Below are 23,838 nucleotides of genomic sequence, written 5' to 3' on the forward strand. Positions count from 1 at the left end.
GCATACAGCTCTTTATTCAAACTTGGTAATAAATAATTATCTTTGGAACACAGACGGAAGAACTGAAGCAGTGACTTCAGGGACACAGAGACTAATTACCGTCATTGTACACGGTTAAGTACAGCAGAGACTGGGGGCGGGGAATGGTTTGTTTCGTTATCTACTGCGCTCCTTCTCGGGGTAAAACAAGGCCGTCTTGTCTGTTAACATATTTAAAGCGGTAACTGCAAAAACTGCAATGTTATGGTTGAGGCGTTTTATGCCATATGTGTTGATAGGAATGCCTAAGCAGCTCTCTCCGCAATAAACGCAAACCCTGCCAGGCTGAGTTTCACTAGGGCCAGCGTAATTCAACGACTGCATCACCGAAACCGCCGGGGTTGGAAGCCTACGTTGCGTTCGGAGTGTATACAATGTTTCCTCTAACAAAGGCACTATCTCGAGGCAATTTCGCGGGCCATTTCCCCCCTCCCAGTGCCAGCTTTGTCTCCCCGCCGGTGTGAGGTTGAGACTTGGAGGAGCCTCAGCTGCGTTGCTGTCCGAGAAAGCTCGGAGCAAGGGCTGGCGTGGGAAGCTCCACCGCGCTGCCGCTGTGGTTTCTTGCAAACTGAGCGTGCCATTAGAGGAAGTTGGAGTGCTGCAGTTGAAAGAGATACCTGCAGCCTTAAAATCGGTTTGGACATGAACCCTTCGCACCGATTACTGTCGTACAAAGAAACTCAATCGGCTGGGGTGGAGGAGGCTTGGGGACTCTCGGTCTCCCAGGCTGGGCGGGGGCAGCCGGGGTCGGCTTCATCCGAGTCCCCCACCTTGGGCAGCCGAGAAGCCGCAGGAAGGCCTCCCAGGCCTGGGCCTGAGCGGGCCTCATGCCGCGCTTCGCAAGCGAACCCCCAGCCGCCGACGACCCCACCCCCCGGTCCCCGGCCCACGGCCCCGGGCCCGCAGCCCCCCCTACCCCCACCCTGCCGACGTCGGCCCGCACCGCCCCCGCGCGCGGTGACTGGCTCGCGCCGGCCTCCAGCCCGACTGTTGGCGGTTGGGGCGAAGCCCGCGGGAGGCCGCCCCGCCCTCGCCCCCGCCCCCGCCGCGGAGCCGCCGCCGCGCGCAGTCTCTTCCCCCCTCGCCGCCGGGGCGGTGTTGCTGTTGCCGCCGCGGCCTGTGAGGCAGTAACTCCCCTCCGCCCCAGCCCCCTTCCTCCTCCTTTCTCTCCTCTCCCTCCCTCCCCTCCCCGCCCCTCGCACTCTCTCGCTCGAGTGAATGTGGCGCGGTGGCGCGGGACGCAGCCTCGGCCCCGCGAGCTCGTGAGGAGACGAAGCTGCCGCCTGCCCCCACCCCCTGCGCTTCCCGGGGGAGCCGCCGCCGCCGGGGAAGAAGAACGAGGAGGGGAGCGAGGGGACGGCGGCGGGGAAACGGGAGAGGGAGGAGAAGAGGGCTCGAGGGCGAGAAGGGAAAGCGGGGAGGGACGGACGGAAGGACGGACGGCCCGACGGACGGCCCGGGGAGGGGGCCGCCATCGAGCCTGTCCGGCCCCTCGGCTGTAGCTCGGGGCGGCCGCGGCGGCGGCGCAGGCGAAGGGCGCGGCAGGCGCTATCAAGACAATAACCCCGCCGCCCGGCTCCGGGGGCGGCGGCGAGAAGGAGGTGGCGGCCTAGCGCGGCCGAGGCTCGCCCAGCGCACCGGCGGCGTCTTCGCCCCCCGCCGGCCAGGTTCTGCCGCCGTCGGGTGTCGGGGCGCGCGGGTCGCCCGGAGTCCCAGGTTCGCAGCTGACGTCCCCTGCCCTCCCCCTCCCCGGCGCGCGTGGAGCTGGTTTTCCGGGTTCCTCTGGACCGAGTTGGATCCTGCTGCTCGCCACGGCAGGAAGTGAGTTTCGCACGGTAATTCCGGGCGGTGTCACGAGTGAAAAGTTTTTGTTTTTCGGCGGAGATCCTAGTTGGGTCTGGGAAACTCCTGCAGAACTCGAGACCAGGAAACCAGTCCGCGTCCCAGCCCCCACCAAAGCCACCTACTCTTCCTACTGTGGGAGGCCACTTCACGTCCGCTCTCACCAGAGAGAGAAATTCGGCTGGATCCGAAGTGACTAATGAAGGGAAGGAAATCATGTCAGGCGAAGCCTTGAAAAAGCGGCCCTGAGACACTGCCCGACCGAAAGGTAATTTTCACAAGTGTCTACGAGTCACAAAGCTCCCGGGCCAGGAAAGTGAGGGAACTTTAGCGTTTTTCACTTTTTCTGAAGTTCACCTAGATTCTCCCTTTCTGATGTCGAACTGGATAGTGTTTTGGGTGCTGAATAGTAGAACTGATTTTATTCCTTCTTCTACCATCTGGACTCTGGTTATTTTAGAAGAGGTTGTAAGAGTGCGGTGGGTCGAAAAGTTTTCAGCAATCCGAGGAAGGAGTGCCTTTGTTCGGCACAAGGTCCAGAAGTTTTAGTTTCCCGGAACATATACGATGTATATTTCTGATTTATTAAGTTGCTGAATCCGGCAACTTATTGTTTTGGAAGAAAGTTAGGTCACTGCGGGGAGGGATTTGCTGCTGCTGAGATGGCTGCCACATTTGTTTATACTGTTACCGATTACTTGGCTTTTGTGTTTAATTGTATATAGAGATTTTTTTAGTACCAACCTTTATGGGTATATTTCATTTGGATCTTATAAGCCAAAAACTTTGCCATTCTTAGTCGTTTTCCTAGGTAGGTAATACATTTCTTCAATAACTTGTTCCTTTCAGACATTTAGAACTTGATAATACTTGTTGGGTTAATTAATTGAAAGCAACTGTCGTCTAGGTTTTTCTTGTTACTGACTTAGTAGAAAGAAAAAGGAGGGAGTAAGTATTATGGACAAAGAGAGAGTTATAATTAAAAAACAAACGTGAACACCTGTAAGTGGTTTGGCTTGTTAGGACTTCTGTGCAGTTCAGAACAGAAGATACAGGAAGGCAAGTAAAACGCTTAAAACAATTTTCATGGGCATCATCACGTTGATTGTGATAAACAGCTGTGCTTTTTGAATAGTACAGTATTTACATTTTTGTGTTGGCCCAAGTGTTTTGGCCGGTTCTGCCGCCCAGAAAGTGATGAGTATCTGCCTTGGGGGCAGGGATTAGTGAAGCAGGGGGGACATTCCACCAGTCAGTTATAGATGTAAACACTTCTGAACCAGTCCGTAGTCTGTATAGATGAAACTAGTTTTGGTCGCAGCAAACACAAACGGTTTCTTCAGTGGTGTTTTAATGTGTGTCTTTTTAAGGTTGTTTTTTCCCCCAGTACTTTTGTGGTAAAGGGAGGTGAAAGATAGTACTGTGCTTTTAAATAAATATTAAATAAATATGGTATTTTGTTGGTAGGTGTATCTTAAATATAAACTGATGTTTATTTGCCCATGCTACCTCAAGGAAAAATAGGTGGCTTTCTTTAGTTCAAAGACGAGAAAAGGTAGGTCTTAAAGGACAGGATCAAATTATTTCACAAGTATATTTCAGAATGGGAATCTTTTAAGTCTTACCCTGTACTGTTTTGAATTTTTCCGTAGAGCTTAGTCTCTGGAGCTCCTTTTTAAAATTTTTTTAATTTTTTAAATTGTTGGTAAGATTTGTCACCCATCAGGTAATTCCTGTTAGGTCAAAGTGGCTTTATCCAGAAATTTAAAGCGTATAACTAATCTACTTTATGATTTTGGGACGTATCATTAGGCAACAAAAGAGGTTATTATTCTTGGGCATCTGAAAGAGGGGAACAAAATAAATGGCATTGAACTTTGGTTTCCTTATATGGTTTATACTTGGCTTCCGAGCAGCAAAACCTTAATAGAGCAAGTCTTTTATAGAGAATTATCACTTTGTGAAAATGTTTCTCTGCATTAGTGAATTTTACTTATAAAAAGTATTATAGCCCTCGAAAATACCTACTTAAATAAATCCCTGTTTTTAAATATAGCTCTTGATTTTTTTTTTCCTTGAGGGAGCAATAGTATGTTTAAATGCAGACAACACATTTTTAAAAGTGAGATGTTCACCTTTGTAGTTGCCTTTTGAGTCCTTTTTTTCCCCTTAACAAGGCAAAATTTACTTTTCAGTTTACTTAGAATTTTATTAGGTTAGCACTGAATTAATGTAATGAATTTTAGGTTTTATACTATTGTCAAACTATAAATATTTTTCAAAGTCTCGTTTAAAATGTGACAGTGAAAAGAGGTTTAAAAAAGATGATAATTAAAATATTTTAAAGTGGCTTCAAATTTTGAATACTGTTAACATTGTGTGGGTTTTCTTAGATTAAATTGGCAAATCTAGAGTATGTCCAAGGTGTTTGCGCAAAATGCTCTCTTAATGGCACTGTTTATTGAAGGTACTTAAGAGTATTCCATAGTGATAAACTTAATCTTTCAACTAATTAATTCAAATATTATGTTATGAAGTCTGCCTGCTGTTTGAGAACAAACTATTACAAACTTCATGTATAAAAAGCTTACAGAGGTTCAAATATGGAAAGCAAATTTTTATTGCATTTTTTTTATTAATGAAGTGATAATTATAGTTAGAGACATTTTGCATGTATCATTGGTAAATCTCTAAAATTCAGGTATTTTAGGAATATTGGTATTGAGCTCTTGGTAGTAAATGATACCTTTAAGAAACACATGAAAATTTCAGAAAATTAGGTGCATATTTGGGAATTTATTTTAAATAATTGCTTATAGATGCCATGGTTTAGAGTGTAAGCTGTTTTTCGCTTAGAAATAGATTATGGCAGTGTTTACAAAGTATTTGGGATTATGCAGATTTTAGTGATGTTGGATAGGAAAGTAATCTTTTTTTGTAATTGCTGCTTACCTAGATTCTCTTTAAACAGACTTTGTTGCTTACGTTTTTTTCCGTTGCTCATCCATTTCTCTGTCACATGTCTTGTTTTTATTCTGGGAACACCTGTGTTATAAAGTCCTAAAGATGCCTTTCTGTTTTCCTTTTAACATATATTGTACCCGTGTTTAGCTGTTAATAATAGATTATTCAGTTTTTTTTTTAATTAATTAGTTTATTTTTTGGCTGCGGTAGGTCTTCGTTGCTGCACACGCGCTTTCTCTAGTTGCCGTGGCTTCTCTTGTTGCGGAGCACGGGCTCTGGGCGCGTGGGCTTCAGTAGTTGTGGCGCACAGGCTCAGTAGTTTTGGCTCGCGGGCTCTAGAGCGCAGGCTTAGTTGTGGCTCGTGGGCTTAGTTGCTGCACGGCATGTGGGATCTTCCTGGACCAGGGCTCGAACCCGTGTCCCATGCGGATTCTTTTTTTAAAATTATTTTATTTATTTTTTATTTTTGGCTGCGTTGGGTCTTTGTTGCTCTGCGCGAGCTTTCTCTGGTTGCGGCGAGCAGGAGCTACTCTTCATTGTGGTGCGCGGGCTTCTCATTGCAGGGGCTTCTCTTGTCGCGGAGCTTGGGCTCTAGGCGAACGGGCTCAGTAGTTGTGGCGCGTGGGCTTGGTTGCTCTGTGGCATGTGGGATCTTCCCGGGCCAGGGCTCGAACCCGTGTCCCCTGCATTGGCAGGTGGATTCTTAACTACTGTGCCACCAGGGAAGTCCCGATTATTCAGTTTTTAAATGCACACTGTTTGCCATGAAAAATATGTATGTGGATTATGCTCGATAATATCTACTTTTGAATTGTCTAAGGAAATAAGCTCAGCACTAATGCCTTCTACTTTTCTGTGATTTACTCCCTATTATTTTTTGTTTATTTCTTGGTGCCTATCATCACTTGAAATGTACTACATCATTTTTCATATTTAACTTTTTCTGTCTTTATAAAAAAAGAAATCTAGCTGTTATTCAGCTTTCTCTAATTCCTTTATCTTCCTATTTTTATAGTTAGCTTCATTTACTTCCCCTATTTTCTCCATGTTCAGTTCTTGCTTTTTAATTATATTTTGCCCTTCTCCTCTTTTTGAACTTTACTAGTCTATGCTTATCACTTAAAAAGTTGTTTAAAACAGTAGAAAATATTTATTTGCTCAGCTCCATTGAACTCTGAATATCCCTTTTCATTCCAACTCAGTTTACATGTCAGTATTAACCTAATACTCATCAGTGTATTTGTTTTTATTTATGTTTTGTTTCAATTCTTTTTTTTCTCTTTAATATCACCAGATTTACCTGTTAAGATAATATCATGGTGTTATGTATTCTTATATTAATTAACCCTCCCCCCAATACCTCCTTGCTTTATTATGCTTTCAGCCTCTTAAAACACGCAAGCTTATACCTCTATACCTCCCTTCTCTATTTGTTGCTTTCCTTCCTGTCCTACCTCTCAAATTAGGTGTCTTCTCTGTCAGTGTCCCTAAATTTTTGAAATTGCCTTCTTTTGTCTGTTTTTATGAAAGAAACAGAGTGGAATTCTATCACTCACTTTATTCTTTTCACTTCAGATTTTGTTCCAGGTACCATTGGATTAAGGCCACGCCAGGCTTTATAATTGATAGTATGTGAGACAATAGGAAAGAATATCTAAAAATTAAGTTAATAAAAGAAGATTCTACTTATCTGGAGGTTATTTATCTACCTATGACTTTAGGTATATAGAGTGTGGTAGAAGAACTAGAAAATAATAAAAGAGACATTTAAGTAATCAAAATAGATGTAATAAAATCTGGGGACTTCATTCATAGGGACATCCTTATTCAGAGCCCATTTTTTTTGTTTTGTTTTTTTGGTTTTTTTGCGGTGCGCGGGCCTCTCACTGCCGCGGCCTCTCCCATTGCGGAGCACAGGCTCCGGACACACAGGCTCAGCGGCCATGGCTCACGGGCCCAGCCGTTCTGCGACATGTGGGATCTTACCGGACTGGGGCACGAACCCGTGTCCCCTGCATCGGCAGGCGGACTCTCAACCACTGCGCCACCAGAGAAGCCCGCCCATTTGTTTTTGATTATACTGAGCTGTTTCCTGCCTTTTTGATGTACTAGAAGAGGTGAGGAAGCACACTGACAGCATCATGAAGCTAGAGCCTATGATATTGGGTGGGCCAAAATGTTCATTCAGGTTTTTCATAAGATGTTGCAGAAAAACCCAAACAAACTTCTTGGCCAACCCAATACAATGAGGGAATAGAAGAGTGGAAAAGAAGACTGAGTAACTTAGAAAACAGAGTAGTCTCACAACACGGGAAATATAGCCCATATTTTGTAATAAGTATAAATGGAAAGTAACCTTTAAAAATTGTATACAAATAAAAAGTTAAAAAAAAATAGAGTAGTCTCAGACAACCTGCTTTGCGGATGAGTGCCTTATACATTTTATTTGTCCTTAGGAGGATTCACTCTATTATAGCATAGTATAATTACAAGTAATAGTAACTAGCCCTAAGGCAGCTGTTCTCAAACTTTTTGGTCTTAGGATCCCTTTACTCTCTTAAAATTTACTAAGAACCCCACAGAGCTTTAGTTTATGTGGGTTATATTTATTATATTTCCTGTATTACAAAATTTTAAAAATTAATTAAAAAATAATAAACCATTGCCTGTTAGTGTAACCCTCTTTTAATACAAATTTTTTTAAAAATTAAATTAGGTTTTTTTAAAAAAACCTGTTTTCCAAAACAAATCTTTAGCAAAGAGTGGCATTGTTATATGTATTTGGAAGTCTCTTGTGTTTGGTTGAATAGAGAACAGCTTGATTCTCATATCTGCTTCTGCATTCAATCTTGCAATATATTGTGTTGGTTGAAGTATATGAAGAAATCTTGTATTATACAGACACATGGTTGGAAAAGGAAGAGGTATTTTAGCCAACATTTGACAAGTGGTAGTTTTTTAAAGGAGAGCTGCAGTGTTGAATCTGAAACCATATCACTGAATTTTCCATTTCTTGTTATCTGAAAATCCGTGGTGTATCTTGCACTTTGAATGAATCTTTCACCTGTTTATGATTTCGTAACACCGTGTATTGGTTGTTTGGGAAATACAGGTTCATTGAGTTACACATTTTTTCTCCAAAGTTGACACATTTCATTATGCAGTAACAAAACCAAAAAAGTTGTTAATGTCACCAGTAATCTCATCAGAAGTCCTTAATACGAAGCTGTAAAGCTCCGGGTGGCAGATATAAGTTTTCCACAATTCTAAATTTTCACTTGGAAGCTCGAATATTAATCATTAGTAACAAATACTGTCAGTGTTTTTCCCTTGAAGTTACAGGCTTACTCGGTTTATTTTTGAGAAAATGTCTGCCAAATTCCTAAGTCTATATGACCATAATTTCTCATTCTCTCTTTAAGGTCAAAATGTTGTTCCATTAAAAAAAGGCTAATTTAGTTCACAACTCAAAGTAATTTACACAAGTGCTCTTCCTCAAGGTTGCTATTTCTCCACATAGAATATGAAGAAGACATGTATCGAAGAGTTGAGACTTAATAAAATTATTATTTTGGGAGGGGGATTCTCTGGCGGTCCAGTGGTTAGGACTCACTGCAGAGGGCCGGGGTTCGATCCCTGGTCAGGGAACTAGGATCTCGCAAGTCACGCGGCACGGCCAAATTAAAAAAAAAAATTTTTTTTTTTTATTGCTTCATTAAAGATATACTTGCGCTTCCCTGGTGGCACAGTGGTTGAGAGTCCGCCTGCCGATGCAGGGGACATGGGTTTGTGCCCCGGTCTGGGAAGATCCCACATGCCGCGGAGCGGCTAGGCCCGTGAGCCATGGCTGCTGAGCCTGCGCATCCGGAGCCTGTGCTCCGCGATGGGAGAGGCCACAACAGTGAGAGGCCCGCGTACTGCAAAAAAAAAAAAAAAAGATATACTTAAGTGAAAGTGGCATTTGAAAAGAAATCTGGGAATTTGTAATGGTGCTAGTCGAGCTTGATGTCACTGTGTGCTAAGATGCTAGTGATTTTACCCACCGTTGCTGTCAGTATAGTGGGAAAGGGCAAATGATGTTTTAATATTATGATGAAAATAGTATTGACCTTGAAAAGTCCTTGAAAGTCTCCCAGGACTTCCAGGGCCCATTGACCACACTTTGAGAACTTAGCTGGATATTGGTATTTGTGGAGCTTTTGTTACTTGCTTTGATTTTTTTTTTTTTCTTTTCATTCTGGGAGAATCCTGAGGCTTGATTGTTTAGCTCATTAATTTGGTCTTCATTTCTTTTCAATTATTTCATTACTTTTTTGGGAAGGAAAATAGAATTTCTAAGAACTCTTGCTTTGCATTTTCATAGGAGTTGATTTTTATTTTTTGGTTGTATTTTTGGTCCACACATAAGCTCTTGAATCTCTGAGATATATATTACTTTTACATTGACTTCTGTTTGCTCTGTTAAAAATATAGGAAGTTTGTTCTTGTGCTTGGTATGTCCATCATGCTTTTGGTTTTTCCTCAAATGTTAGATTTTTCATTGTAAAGTTTTATATGATGGTCCAGACTGTACTGTATTGGTCATTTAAGTGTATTTCCCCAGCCCAAGTGAATCCCAGTTTTTCTGTCTTTGGTATATTTAGCTAATGGGTTTCTCCTTAGGGTAGCTTGTCCTCTTACACATATTTCTTGTCCCTCAGGAGACAATATTCCCCTGTTTCACAGTTATACTGTCCAAATGTCAGATCTCCCACAGTATTGAGAGCTGTGCTGGAGGCCTTAGCCATGCAGCTGTTCTACTATGATTTTATTACCTGGCTGACTGCCCGGGACACATACTTCTTCCAATGGTTCTTGCTAAGAAAACTTATCCTTTTTGGAGATCCCACTTTATACTTGTCTTGTGTATCTGGTTCTTCAGATGTGTTTTGTTGTCATCTGCCCTCTCCACCACCACCCCCACCCCGCCCCAATCCACTTTTTATTCTCTACAAATTCCTTTCTGTTCTTATATGTAGATGTACCCCTCCTAGGTTTTTTAGTGCCACTATAGTTTTTTTTTTGTAATTTTTTTTTTTCATATTTTAAAGTTTGGAACAATGACAGATACACAGGAAAGTTAGTAGCATAGTACAAAGAATTTTTTTTGTTCCTGAACCATTTGATAGTAAGCTGTCCACCTCTGATGCCTCATCACCCCCAGATACTTTAATGTTTATTTCCTACAAACAAGGGCATTCTCCTACATAATAACATCATAACTATTAAATTAGGAAGTTAACAAGAATACATTACTAACATCTGAATCTGACAAATCGTCCCAATGTCTTTTAGATTAAAAGTAGTTTAGAATCATGTATTGAATTTAGTCGTCATGTCTCTTTAGTCTTCTTTAATCTGGAACAGTTTTTATCTTTACTTTCAGGGGACTGACTTGATACTTTGAAGATTATAGCTCTAGCTATTTTGTAGAATAACCCTTAATTTGCATTTCTCTGACATTTTAATTAGATTTTCATTATTAGATCTTTGGCAGGATTATCATGGAAGTGGTGTTGCATTCTTCTCCTGTATCTTATCAGGTGCCAGGCAATTTCAGTTGTCCCATTATTGATAGGAATTGGTTATGTGATTAAGGTTGTAAGTGCCAGACATTACCTATGTCAAGGTACTCCTTTCTCATTTGTAATTAATATTTTTGGGCTAGGTGTTGAAACTATGTAAATATTTTGTTCCTCATCAGATTTTTAATGTATTCCTTTACTTACATCTCTGTCTATTCATGATTACCTATTATATTCACTGAGTTATAATCTACTATCATTTATTTTGGTACTCAAATTGTTGTTGATTAGGCTAGTGGGAACCCCTTCCATCTGGTTTATTTTCTTTTTGACATACCTCTTCCTTCTTTGAGCACTTTTTTGTATCTAGCACAATATGCTGTTCCAGACTTACCTACAAACTTGCGCCAGTTATTTTTAGTGGAAAATGGTACTTAGAAGCCAGGATCGGGGCACTTCTTGTGCTCATTGCTCTTGGAGTGTTGCTGCACCTGGCCTTCTTAGTATGTAGAGGTAGGGGATATTTTTATGTGCGCACACGTACACATTCACATTTACATCTATATTTCTATAAATATAGAATGATTTTGCAGTGGTACTTCTGGTTCTAATCCAGCACCACAGAGTTCATTCTAGTGTTTTCCCTTTCCATATTTGTAACTTTTTTCTGATAGTGAGAACTAGTTTTGTTTCTGTACTTTTTTTTTTTTTTTGGTGAGGGAGATGAGTTAAACATTTGATGAGACATTTTCAGCCAGAAGTCCCTGTAGTCCAGTTAATTTTTGACGTATTTCTAAAGGGATAAAATTCTAAAATGTAGCACGTGGTAAAATATACTTAGGTGAAATATTTCGTTCCTTAGTAATTCCAGGTTACTATATGAAAGGTGGATGGAATGAATCAGTACGTTTATGGTCTATGTTGGATAGGTTCCTTATGGAGATAATGTTGGGGCTCTATTTTAGTATGAATGCAGTGATTTTGGTGCAATTGTATTTTTCCATATGAAGGCTTTATTGTTTATATAATCCCAAAGTTTGGAGCATGTATCTTATTTTCTTGATAATTGTGTCCTTGGCATTTCAAACCTTAGACCAATTCTAGAATGCTGTGGGCTGGGGTAAGAGAAAGTTGTGTCATTTGTATTAGGGCCGACACAAGAAACGTGTAATCCAAAAATGAATCTCCTTGCCGAGGCTGTCACCCAGTCTAGAATAAGTTGGTTTGACTTCCCCCATCCCTGGAGATTTTGGAAGTGATTTTAGAGGCATATTGGGATATCTTTTTGTGGCTAGAATAGATTTACTCTCAGTCTTTTAGGAAAAGATAAGGATCCTGGTGGCAACAAACGGATTCTTTGGGTGCCCTGTTAATCTCTGGGTACTTGAAAAGATTTAGTTAATTGTCCTGGGGCTAGCTGAAGAATATCAGAGACTTTGTATAGTAGATGCAGTTCGATGGGTCAGAGATACCTGATAGCAACATAATGTCCTGTATGCTCTTTCTTTTGAAAATTGTTCCCAAGCTAGAAACCCTGAGAGTCTATCTTCTTTATCTTTTTTGAACTTGGTTATTGAAATCAGTACCATTTCTATCAATTCTGTCTTTTAGGTATCTATAGAGTGACATACTTTAGGGTAGGCTTGGAGGGCTGGGCAAGGTACAAGCACTGAGAGGCTTTTTTTAGGCAAAGGGCTAAAACAATTACCTTAATTTTTTTTTTTTTACTCGTTGTACAAATTCAAATACAGAAATTTATAATATAGAAGATGAAAATTCCCTATAATTCCACTTCCCAGAGATCCTCAGTGTGTTTTTTATTCTTCTGAAGACTTCTGTATGTATTCAGACATGTAAGTGTGCATGTGTGTACATGTGTAAGTATCTTTAAACAAAAATGGAAGATATATTTCATTTATATTTAAGGGGATATAGTAGGTATGTATATGTGTTAATTAGCATTAGAATTGTTTCTAGGTTGTTATACATGTTGATGAAAAATTAATCAGTCCATCTAAGAATTGGAAAATTATATTTGAGCCAAATTTGAGGATTATAACCTGGGAAGAGCATCTCAGAAAGCTCTGAGAACTATTCCACCTATTAGAAGTCAACACATAGTATATAAGTTTTTTTTGAGACAGAGGGCTGTACGATAAATTATTGACAGTTTATATAATCCAGATATAAGTGCCATTGTGGTGGGTCATGTGACCCTTTACAGGGTCAAGAAGGAATGGTATCCTTTGAGTCGTCGTGTTGATGCTGGCAGAATGTTGCTGTTTATGGTTGAGCAGGTATTCCTGCTGGTGGGGGAGGTTTGGTCAATGCATAATGTGGATACACAATGTACAGTGTGAGGGGAAGGCAGAGAAAAATTTTACATTTAAATTTCTCTTGTCTTGCCATAAATATGAATTTTGTTTCATATACATGACAGTGCTGTACAGAATATAGGTTTATTCTTGTATTCTTTGCATGTAAATTTTTACACTTGTATGAATTTTTTCTGGTGGATAAATACCTAAAGTGCATTTGCTATGTGTGTAGTTGAAATTGATAGAATCAAATTCCCTCAGAAGAGTTTGTATCCATTTATACTTCCACCAATTATATATGAGAGTACCTCTTTATGAGCATTCTTGAACAAATTGGATATTAGCTAAAGTACTTGTGCAAATCTGAGACAGGCAGCATAGTAGTATATATATAACATAGGCTTTGGAGTCAGATTGCAACTTACTAACTGTGATGTTGGCAAGTTAAATGTAAAAATTCTTTTAGGAATATTACATATTTGTATGCCTTTTGTGTTCTACATGGATTTAGTTGACTTGTTACTTATATGCTTTGGTTATGGTGTTTGCCATTTAGAAGTTTAAATTTTAATGTAGTCATATTTGTCAGTCTGTGCATTTTTGGGCTTAAGGGTATTCTTAGAAAGGATTAATGCCAAGATTATAAAAATAATAACCTAAGTTTTCTTACTTTGGCTTAGGGAGTGAAATAATTATCTAGATTGATTCTCTCCAAATTTCTAACCAGTTGTTGTAACACCATTTATTGAATAAATCACCTTTTTTACTTCTAAAATTCTATCTTTATCAATAGAAAATTCCCAAATATACTTAATCTATATGAAAGTCTTCTTTTTTATTTATTGTGTTTTTGTTATGCTATCTTCATTTTCCCTCCTCTCCTCATTATAGTATGCTTAATATCTGGAAGTGTCACTTTATTACTCTACTTTTGAAAAAATTTTCCAGGTGGACTTGAATCATTAAGTTCTAAAAATACTACTTGTTGGTATGTTGATTGAGAGTGCTTGAATTTATAGATAGTTTAAGAAGTAATTGATACCTTTACAATAGCATATCTCTTTCTAGGAAAGTAAATTTTCCATTTATTTAATACTTTATGCCCTTCAGTGGATTTTATGATTTTCTTCTTGTCATATCCATGTTTCTTATTAGTATGCATATTTTTTGTTATTGTTAAGAATTATGTATATTTTTTCATTAAGCTTATTTCCAAAAAACTTAATGGAGGGAAGGTGAGAGCTGCTGCTGTTATGAATGGGGCTATTTCTTTCATTGTATTTTTATCTGGATACTTAAATGGAGGGAGGAGATTGATTTTTCATATTTATTACCTACTGCATTCTACTGAGGACTTTTTAAAAATCGCTAATAGATTTTTAGATGGTGTGGTATATCTTCTAGGTATATAATTATAGATGAACGAGTAACAGCACCTTTGTGAAAATTGAATTATAAATATACTAAATTGTATAGTCTCATGTATTATAATTTAATATGCATCCTGACAAGTACTTAGTAACCTATCTTTTCAACTGTAAAATTCTTCCCTCATATCCTTTTTCTTTTAATACAGCAGGTTCTTACTAGTTATCTATTTTACCCATATTAGTGTATATATGTCAATCCCAATCTCCCAATTCATCCCACCATCACCACCCCCTGCCCGCTTTTGCCCCTTGGTGTCCATACATTTGTTCTCTACATCTGTGTCTCTATTTCTGCATTGCAAACCGGTTCATCTGTACCATTTTTCTAGATTGTACATATATGCGTTAATATACAATATTTGTTTTTCTCTTTCTGATTTACTTCACTCTGTATGACAGTCTCTAGGTCCATCCACGTCTCTACAAATGACCCAATTTCATTCCTTTTCGTGGCTGAGTAATATTCCATTGTATGTATATGTACTGCATCCTCTTTATCCATTCATCTGTCGATGGGCATTTAGGTTGCTTCCATGACCTGGCTGTTGTAAATAGTGCTGCAGTGATCATGGGGGTTCATGTGTCTTTTTGAATTATGGTTTTCTCAGGGTATATGCCCAGTAGTGGGATTGCTGGGTCATACGGTAATTGTATTTTTAGTTTTTTTAAGGAACCTCCATACTGTTCTCCATAGTGGCTGTATCAATTTACATTCCCACAAGCAGTGCAACAGGGTTCCCTTTTCTCCACACCCTCTCCAGCATTTGTTGTTTGTAGATTTTCTGATGATGGCCATTCTGACCGGTGTGAGGTGATACCTCATTGTCGTTTTGATTTGCATTTCTCTAATAATTAGTGATGTTGAGCAGCTTTTCATGTGCCTCTTGGTCATCTGTGTGTCTTCTTTGGAGAAATGTCTGTTTCCTCATTTCCTTTTGTTGCTTGAGATCATCCTCCAACATTAGGATAGCAGTCTGATTAATTTAGTCTTCAACGAGGGGATTTTTATTGTTGCCCAGGAGTTTTCATTTAATCATACTATCTTTCTCTAGCATTGTCTGGCTGGGGGAATTGGAAATGGAACAAGAAAACTTGCTAAATTCTGAGCTTGATTTAAGTAGAAGTTGGTTCCTTCTATCACTATTCTGCCCCGTAACTGTCTCTCGAAGGTGACTTCAGTGGTATGAGAATGGCTTCTTGAACCTTGTTCCTTCACTGCTTTTTGATTTATTTCTGAGAAAAATGCTACTACTTACAAACATTTTCCTTCAACTCTTAGTATTTAGTGTGACGCACAGTAGTATTATGTATATCTTTTTTTTTTTTTTTTGCGGTACGCGGGCCTGTCACTGTTGTGGCGTCTTCCGTTGCGGAGCACAGGCTCCGGATGCGCAGGCTCAGCGGCCATGGCTCACGGGCCCAGCCGCTCCGTGGCATGTGGGATCCTCCCGGACCGGGGCATGAACCCGTGTGTCCCCTGCATTGGCAGGCGGACTCTCAACCACTGCGCCACCAGCGAAGCCCCAAACATATTTTTTTTTTTTTTTTTTGCGGTACGCAGGCCTCTCACTGTTGTGGCCTCTGCCGTTGCAGAGCACAGGCTCCGGCCGCGCAGGCTCAGCGGCCATGGCTCACGGGCCCAGCCGCTCCGTGGCATGTGGGATCTTCCCGGACCGGGGCACGAACCCGTGTCCCCTGCATCGGCAGGCGGACTCTCAACCACTGTGCCACCAGGGAAGCCCCTGTATATCTTTTAATGATAGTTATTTTGGTCCTTTATTTGATCATAATAGTAAACTCTTCTAGCTATGTAGTTCATACACATAGTAAATATTTCCCAAGAGATCTTTGCCACTGCTTACACCCTAGTTTATTTTTGTCAATTTACATGTTTCACTGACCTTGATCATATCCTTCCTTTTAATATATTTAATAGATAATTTGGTATAAATGAAAGACGTTCCCCAGAACTGATATTTTCCTCATATTCAGTGGATTTTATCACTGAAAGCGACTTAGAAACAGTCTAGTCTAAGTAACCACTCTTTTCTTTTCAGTTAACAGAAGGGGAAACTTTTGGCCCAGAGGGAGAGGTGAAATCCTAGAGGTCACTTAGTTTATTAGTGACATAAGTGAGATTCAAAAAATAAATCCAGGGAGTTCCCTGGTGGTCCAGTGGTTAAGACTTGGCTCTTTCATTGCCATGGCCCTGGGTTTGATCCCTGGTTGAGGAACCAATATCCCACAAGCTGCGTGGCACGGCCAAAAAAAAAAAATCTCGGTTTCCTGACTCTGGCTTCTTTTTCCCTTATACCAGAATTTTACTTGGTATGTTCTGAAGTGGATAGTTTCTGTAGAATAGCACTATTTTTTAAAAAATTTGCTAAATGTTTATTTTGTGCCTCCTTTCAATTCTCATCTTCCCTACCCCTCCCCCAGCTTTATTGAGATACAGTTGACATGTAACATTGTGTAAGTTGAAGGTGTATAATGGGTTGATTTGATACACATGTATTGCCATATGATTACTACCTTTGGGGTAGCTAACACTTCCATCACCTCACATACCTTTTCCTTTTTGTGGTGAGAGCATTTAAGATCTACTCACTTAGCAACTTTCAAGTATATAATACTTGTTAACTATAGTCAATCATAATGCTGTGCATTAGATCCCTAAATCTAAATCCTTCTTTCCTTTGTTTCTCGTCACCCCCCTCCCCAGAACTATACTTCTAACTGTAGCTAGAACAGCACTATTTTCCAAATATTTTTAATAGGTGTTATAGAAAAAAAGTTCTGGGTTCATGTAAGTGAGGATACCTTGAGTTAATACACCTTTTCTTTTTCCTTTGGCACATTCTAGTTTGTCATAGATGATTGTTTTTAATTTTAGAAATAACTGGAATACAGCTCAGTTTACAAAAAAAAAAGCATCAATATTTGAGCCAAGAAGTTTCATGGAAAGAGTTATACTAAAGCAGCATGCAATTTGTAATCTCACATTTTAAAAAATATACTTTTTTTTTTTTGCCTCTTTCTACTCATCCATCCAGCCCAACCCCATTGTTTCCACTGAAGCTTCCCCAAATATTTGAGGTTTTCCCTTCTTTGGATTTATAACTTAAATTTTTTTTTAGATTATGATAAAAGTTCACATAACATAAAATTTACTGTCTTAACCATTTTTAAGTGTACAGTTTAGTGGTATTAAGTACATATTGTTGTGCATCAGTCATGACCATCCATCTCCAGAACTCTTCATCTTGCAAAATTGCAATTCTGCGCATTAAACGATAACTCCCTGTTCCATTCCTCCTCCTCCCCGCTGCTGGCAGCCACCATTCTACTTAATTTTCTCTATGATTTTCACTACTTTAAGTGCCTCATAAAAATAGAATCGTATAATATTTGTCCTTTTGCTTCCAGCATATTTCACTTAGCATAATGTCCTCAAAGTTCATTTGTGTTGTAGCATATGTCAGGATTTCCTTTTTAAGGCTGAATATTCCTTTGTATGTAACTGCATTTTGCTTCACTATTCATCTGTCATGGACACTTGGGTTGCTTCCATGTTTTAGCTATTGTGAATAATGCTGCCATAAATATGGGTGTACAGATACTACTCTTCAAGACCCTGCTTTCAATTCTTTTGGGTATATACGCAGAAATGGAATTGCTGGAACATATGATAATTTCATTTTTAGTTTTTTGATGAACTGCCATATTGTTTTCCACAGTTGCCTGTACTATTTTATTTTACATTTCCACCAACAGAGCCCAAGTGGTCTAATGAGAGGTCTAATTTCAGTACATCCTTGCCAACACTCCCTTTCTGTTTAGTTTTGTTTTTTGGATAGTAGCTATCCTGATGCCTGTGAAGGTGGTATCCCATCATTTTGATTTACATTTCTTAATGACGAGTGATTTTGAACATCTTTTTGTATGCTTGTTTATATGTTTTCTTTGGAGAGATGTCTTCGCCCATTTTTGAATCTGGTTGTTCTGTTGTTGTTGAGCTTTAGGAGTTCTCTGTATTCTGGATGTTAATCCCTTACCCAGATATATGATTTGCAAATATTTTCTCCCATTTTGTGGGTTACCTTTTTCTCTGTTGATAGTGGCTTGAGGCACAAAATTTTTTTAATGTTGATGAAATCCAGTTGTCTAATTTTTCTTTTGTTGCCTCTGCTTTTTGTGTCATAGCCAGGAACTCACTGCCAAATCCAGTGTCATGAAGTTTTTCCCTATGTTTTCTTCTAAGAGTTTAGTTTGGATTGTAACGTTTAAAAAGTGCTTAGCTATTTAATTTAAAACTTAAATATATAAACTCTTTTAATTATTTTTGGATATTTTGGTTAGCTTAACTAAATTTTTTCTTTTTTAAATAAAAGTAAAAATGCTAGCATTTTTCTCTCTTCCCCTAGTTTATTAATGTTGCATTTCGGGCTTCTCTTTGGAGCTAAGCCTTTTATTTTGAGATAATTGTAGATTCACATGCAGTTTTAAGAAATAATATAGTGAGATTTTTCCCCTTGAGGGAACATCTTGAAGAATTATAGTACAGTATCACAACCAGGATATTGAAATTGATAGTCAGGATACAAAATAGTTCCATCATCACAAGAATCCCTGTTGTTGCCCTTTTATTACTACAATAACATCTCCTTCCCATACTTCCCTCCCTCCCTTTTTGTCTTTTCAAAACTGTGTAAATGGAGTCATATAGTATATAACTTTTGGGATTGGCTAATTGCCTAATTCGCTGGAAATTCATCAAAGTTGTTGCTTATAGTAATAGCTCATTGACTTTTATTGCTGAGTGATATTCCACAGTATGGATGTACTACCAGTTTGTTTAACTCTTTCATGTTTAAGGACATCTAGGTTGTTTCCAGTTTTGGGCTATGAACATTCATGTACGGGTTTTTCTGTGGAGATAAGCTCTCATTTTTCTGGGATAAATGTCTGAGTGTAATGCTGTGTTGTGTAGTTTAATTTTATAAGAAGCTGTCAGAGTGCTTTCCAGAGTGGCCGTAGTAGTTTGCATTATTCTCACCAGCAGTGTATGAGAGATCCAGTTTTTCCACATCCTTGCCAGTATTTGATGGTGTTACTATTTCTTACTTTCTTACTACTTTTTATTTTAGCCGTTCTTTTTGGTACATAGTGGTATCTCATCATATTTTAATTTTCATTTCCCTGATGGTTAATGATGGTGAATATCCTTTATATGATTATTCACCATCTGTATATCTCTTCACTGCAATGTCTGTTCTTGTTTTTCGTCCACTTTCTAGTTATATATATATATGTATTTTACAGTTGCATTTTGAGAGTTCTTTATATATTCTAGATACTGATCCTTTCTTGATACGCGATTTGCAAATATTTTTTTAACAGGGTCTTTTGCAGAGCAAAAGTTTTTAGTTTCATGAGGTCCAATTTATCACTCTTTATGGTTGGTGCTTAATACTCTTTGCCTATCCCTGTATTCTGAAAATTTTCTGTGTGTTCTTCTGAAAGTTCTATCATTTTACATTTAAATCTGTAATCCATTTTGAGTCAGTTCTTGTATAAAGTGTGAGATTTAGGTCAAGGATATCTTTTTGGCCTCTGGGTATCCAGCTGCTCCAGCACCATTTCTTGAAAAGGCTGTATTCTTCCTCTATTGAATTGCTTTGCATCTTTGTTGAAAATCAGTTGGGAATATTTGTGTGTGTAGACATTTTTTTAACATAAGGAGAGGTTCAAAATAGAAAATAAAAATTACATGCAGTTCCACCTCTGAGATAATTACTATTATATTTTGTTGTGTTTCTAGTTTTTTCTTAAGCCTGTGTATATATGCATAAGATTACTTTTTGTTTAAAAAAATTGTTCTTTGTCCTCTTTTTATTATGAGCAGTTATCCATTTCTGCATTAAAAGATAGCATTTTCATGGTTTTGTAATTTTATGTAGCTCTGCTGTAGTTTATTATTGATGGGATTTTATAGTGATTCCATCTGTTATTTTCATAGCATAGTACTTAACACATAATGAATAGATTCTCAGCATATACTTGACAAATTAATTTAGACCTACTCATCATACCTTAAAAAGACGAAACAAAGTTCTACTTTTAATCTACTATCTTCTGCCGTGCATTGGCGTATATACTAGTATTAGGCACTTTCTTCAGAGTAGAGTGTTTAGTTCTTTGAATTGTATACAAGGTGAAGAGGTTCCAGTGTATCAGTTTATGGAGTATAGTTTTTTCCTACACTACAGTGTCTCACCTATATAGTCTGCTTACCATGTAGGAGCAAGGATTTGAGGTAGATTTTTGGAGGATAATATAGAATCTAGATTCTGTTCTCTTCTAGCTTAGAAGTTAGATATAACAACGGCATTTAAGCACCTACCTTGTGCTAAGAACTGTTCTAGGCTCAAGTGAGGGCAAAGAATAAATATTTGAGGTCCTACTTTCCTAGTCTATAAGTAGCCCTACCTTTATTCTGATAAACGAATAAGCTGAGACACATAGGCATTCTTTTGCCAGGATCTATTGTGCCATTCAGCCTCTATACTTATGCAGTTAGTTTTCTGTGTAACTTTCTAGCACTTTGGGGGTCTATTTGGAGATATTTTCAAATGATAATTCAAGGGCAGCCTTAACAGTTTTTCTTTTATTTTTTTCACCATATGATAGAGTTATTTATTAAGATCCCTGTGTGTTCAGTTTGATTTTTTTTTTTAACTATTTCTTCTTAAAAATAAGATTCGAGGTGACTTTTAATAGGATGTGAATACTAGTTAATAGAAATACAAAATCAGATCCAAGGAAAGGAGTGAGGAAATGTATAACGTTAAAGTAATTTAGCTATGATAGAACATCAGATTTAGCTAAGCTTCCTGGGAGCCAAGGTTCTCATTACCCTGAATAAAGAAATACATATCAAGTTCTCCAAAGGATTCAAAGATTTTCCTTGCATTAATTTCTAAATGATTTCTAAAATGTAAATTCCCTTATATAAGAGCTGTTGAGTAATGAATGGACAGTATTGTTGACAATAATTTAACAACACATATTCCATGGCTCTCAGGCTCTTTTTTAATATATATGTATTTTAATAAAAATAGGATGATATAATATTCAAAAAACTCAGCAAAGATGGATCATACATGAGGGTAGGCTAATGTGTTTCAAAATATTATATATATTCATATATATCACACATATATGTATACACACACGCACACACACACACACACACACATATATATATATATATATATTTTTTGGTACTCTTACTTGATCTAAGGGTAAAATAGACATGGATGGAGATAGTATTTTTTATTCTCCTCTAACCATCACTGTTCTAATTTGGAGTTTATCTAGCCGAGTAGCAGGCAGTTTCAGGATTTTGCTTTCTAATGAAAGAACGGCATATCAGAATTCTATTTTGCTTATTGATGCTCTGGAAATCAGTTGAGAGAATGGTATGTTTATTGTCAGATTAAGAAAGTGATAAGTATTTATGTCTGACTAGCCAAGCATTCCTTCTCTGCAGGGGTACTTGCTATTATAAAGCTTGTAGTTTCCTCAGGAGGCAGGTTTAGAGCTGTTAATAGGCACCTAATGCAAATGCTTTACTGAGACCACTAAAATACCAAAGAATATGGTACAGATGATTCTGGCTTAACAGATTTTCAGGATTTCCAAGTGTATAACCAATCACATGTCTGCTATAAAAAAAATCCTCATAGTCCCAGGAAATGTCAAATTTTGGGCAGCATGGTGTCCCCAGTTTGCTTGATTGAGTTAGCTTAAAAAAAATTTTTTTTCAGATAGTTAAAAGAGGTGACTTTGAGGTATTATTTAAAACGAAGTGGTTGCATGTTGAAATATGAGTACCACTGACAGAGATTGTAAGTCTTCCAGTTCATATGCATCCATTCTTTTTTCATAATAAGTAAAATATCAGGACTAGTTCTTTTTTTAAAATATACTTTTTTTTTTTTTTTTCCAGAGCAGTTTTAGGTTCACAGCCAAATTGAGCCTAAGGTACAGAGATTTCCTATATACAACCTTGTTCCCACATATGCATAGCCTCTCCTATTATCATCATCCCCCACTAGAGTGGTACGTTTGTTGCAGTTAGTGAACCTACATTGACACATAACTATCACCCACAGTCCATAGTTTACATTTAGGTTCACTCTTGGTGTTGCACATTCTGTGGATTTGGACAAATGTATAATGGCATGTATTCATCATTATAGTATCTTACAGAGTAGATTCACTGCCCTAAAAATCCTCCGTGTTCTGCCTGTTCATCCTCCTTCCACGCCCAACCCCTGGAAACCTCTGATCTATTCACTGTCTCCAGTTTTCCCTTTTCTGGAATATCATGTGGTTGGAATCACATATGTGTGTATGTTTTTTTCAGGCTTCTTCTTCTTTGCAGTATGCCTCTAAGGTTCCTCCATGGCTTGATAGCACATTTCTTCTTAATCTCTGAATATGTACCACAGTTTATTTATCCATTCACCTACTGAAGGACATCTTGATTGCTTTCAAGTAGTGGCAGTTATGAATAAAGCTGCTATAAGCATACCCCTGCAGGGTTTTTTTGTGGTCATAAGTTTCCAATTCCTTTGGATAAATACCAAAGCGCATGATTGCTGGATTGTATGGTAAGAGTACGTTAAGTTTTGTAAGAAACTGCCAAGCTGTCTTCCAAAATGGCTGTACCATTTTGCATTTCCACCAGCATTGAGTGAGAGTTTCACATCCTCACCAGCCTTTGGTGTTGTCAGTGTTCCAGATTTTGGCCATTCTAATAGGTTTACAGTGATATCTTGTTGTTTTAATTTGCATTTCCCTGATGACTTATGATGTGGAGCATCTTTTCATGTGCTTATTTGCCATCTGTATATCTTCTTTGGTGATGTGAGAGTGTTAGGATCTTTGCAATTTTTTAATTGGGTTGTTTGTTTTCTTGTTGGGTTTTCAGAGTTCTTTGTGTATTTTGGATAACAGTCCTTTATCAGATGTATCTTTTGCAAACACAGTGCTCCCACATATGGGGGAGGGGGCGGGATTGGTTCAAGGACCCTCCCTTGTCCCAGGATACCAAAACCTGATGATGCTCAAGTCCCTTATGTAAAATGGCATAGTATTTGCATGTAACCAAGGCATATCTTGCCTATATATTTTTTATTTTTTAAAATTTATTTAAAATTTTTGGCTGCGTTGGGTCTTCATTGCTGTGCGTAGGCTTCTCTCTAGTTGCAGCGAGCAGGGGCTACTCTTCGTTGCGGTGCCCGGGCTTCTCACTGCGGTGACTTGTCTTGTTGCAGAGCATGGGCACTAGGCATGCGGTCTTCAGTAGTTGTGGCATGCAGGCTCTAGAGCGCAGGCTCAGTAGTTGGTGGCGCACGGGCTTAGTTGCTCCATGGCATGTGGAATCTTCCCAGACCAGGGCTCGAACCCGTGTCCCCTGCATTGGCAGGTGGATTCTCAACCACTGCACCACCAGGGAAGCCTTCCCCATGTACTTTAAATCACCTTGGGTTACTTATAATACCTAATACAATGTAAATGCTTTGTAAATAGTTGTAAATACGATGAAAATACTATGTAAATTGTTTCCAGCTTGTGGCAAATTCAAGTTTTGCTTTTTGAAACTTTCTGGGA

The 23,838-nt window shown here is 38.8% G+C and overlaps 1 protein-coding gene across 13 annotated transcripts in view; it reads left to right on the top strand.

Annotated features, from left to right (window-relative positions):
- The first annotated feature begins 2,007 nt into the window (after window positions 1-2,007).
- Window positions 2,008-23,838, top strand: part of ERBIN (erbb2 interacting protein) — a 107,490-nt gene continuing 85,659 nt past the window's right edge. For 12 of the 13 annotated variants that reach the window (XM_067730832.1, XM_067730836.1, XM_067730839.1 and 9 more), the window contains exon 1: window positions 2,008-2,149. The gene's annotated coding sequence lies outside the window, so the exon portion shown is untranslated. The remainder of the gene's footprint in view (window positions 2,150-23,838) is intronic. The other variant, XM_067730833.1, reaches the window with a different exon arrangement.

The sequence above is a fragment of the Pseudorca crassidens genome, chromosome 3 (assembly GCF_039906515.1).
Source record: "Pseudorca crassidens isolate mPseCra1 chromosome 3, mPseCra1.hap1, whole genome shotgun sequence".
In the NCBI taxonomy this organism is placed as follows: domain Eukaryota; kingdom Metazoa; phylum Chordata; class Mammalia; order Artiodactyla; family Delphinidae; genus Pseudorca; species Pseudorca crassidens.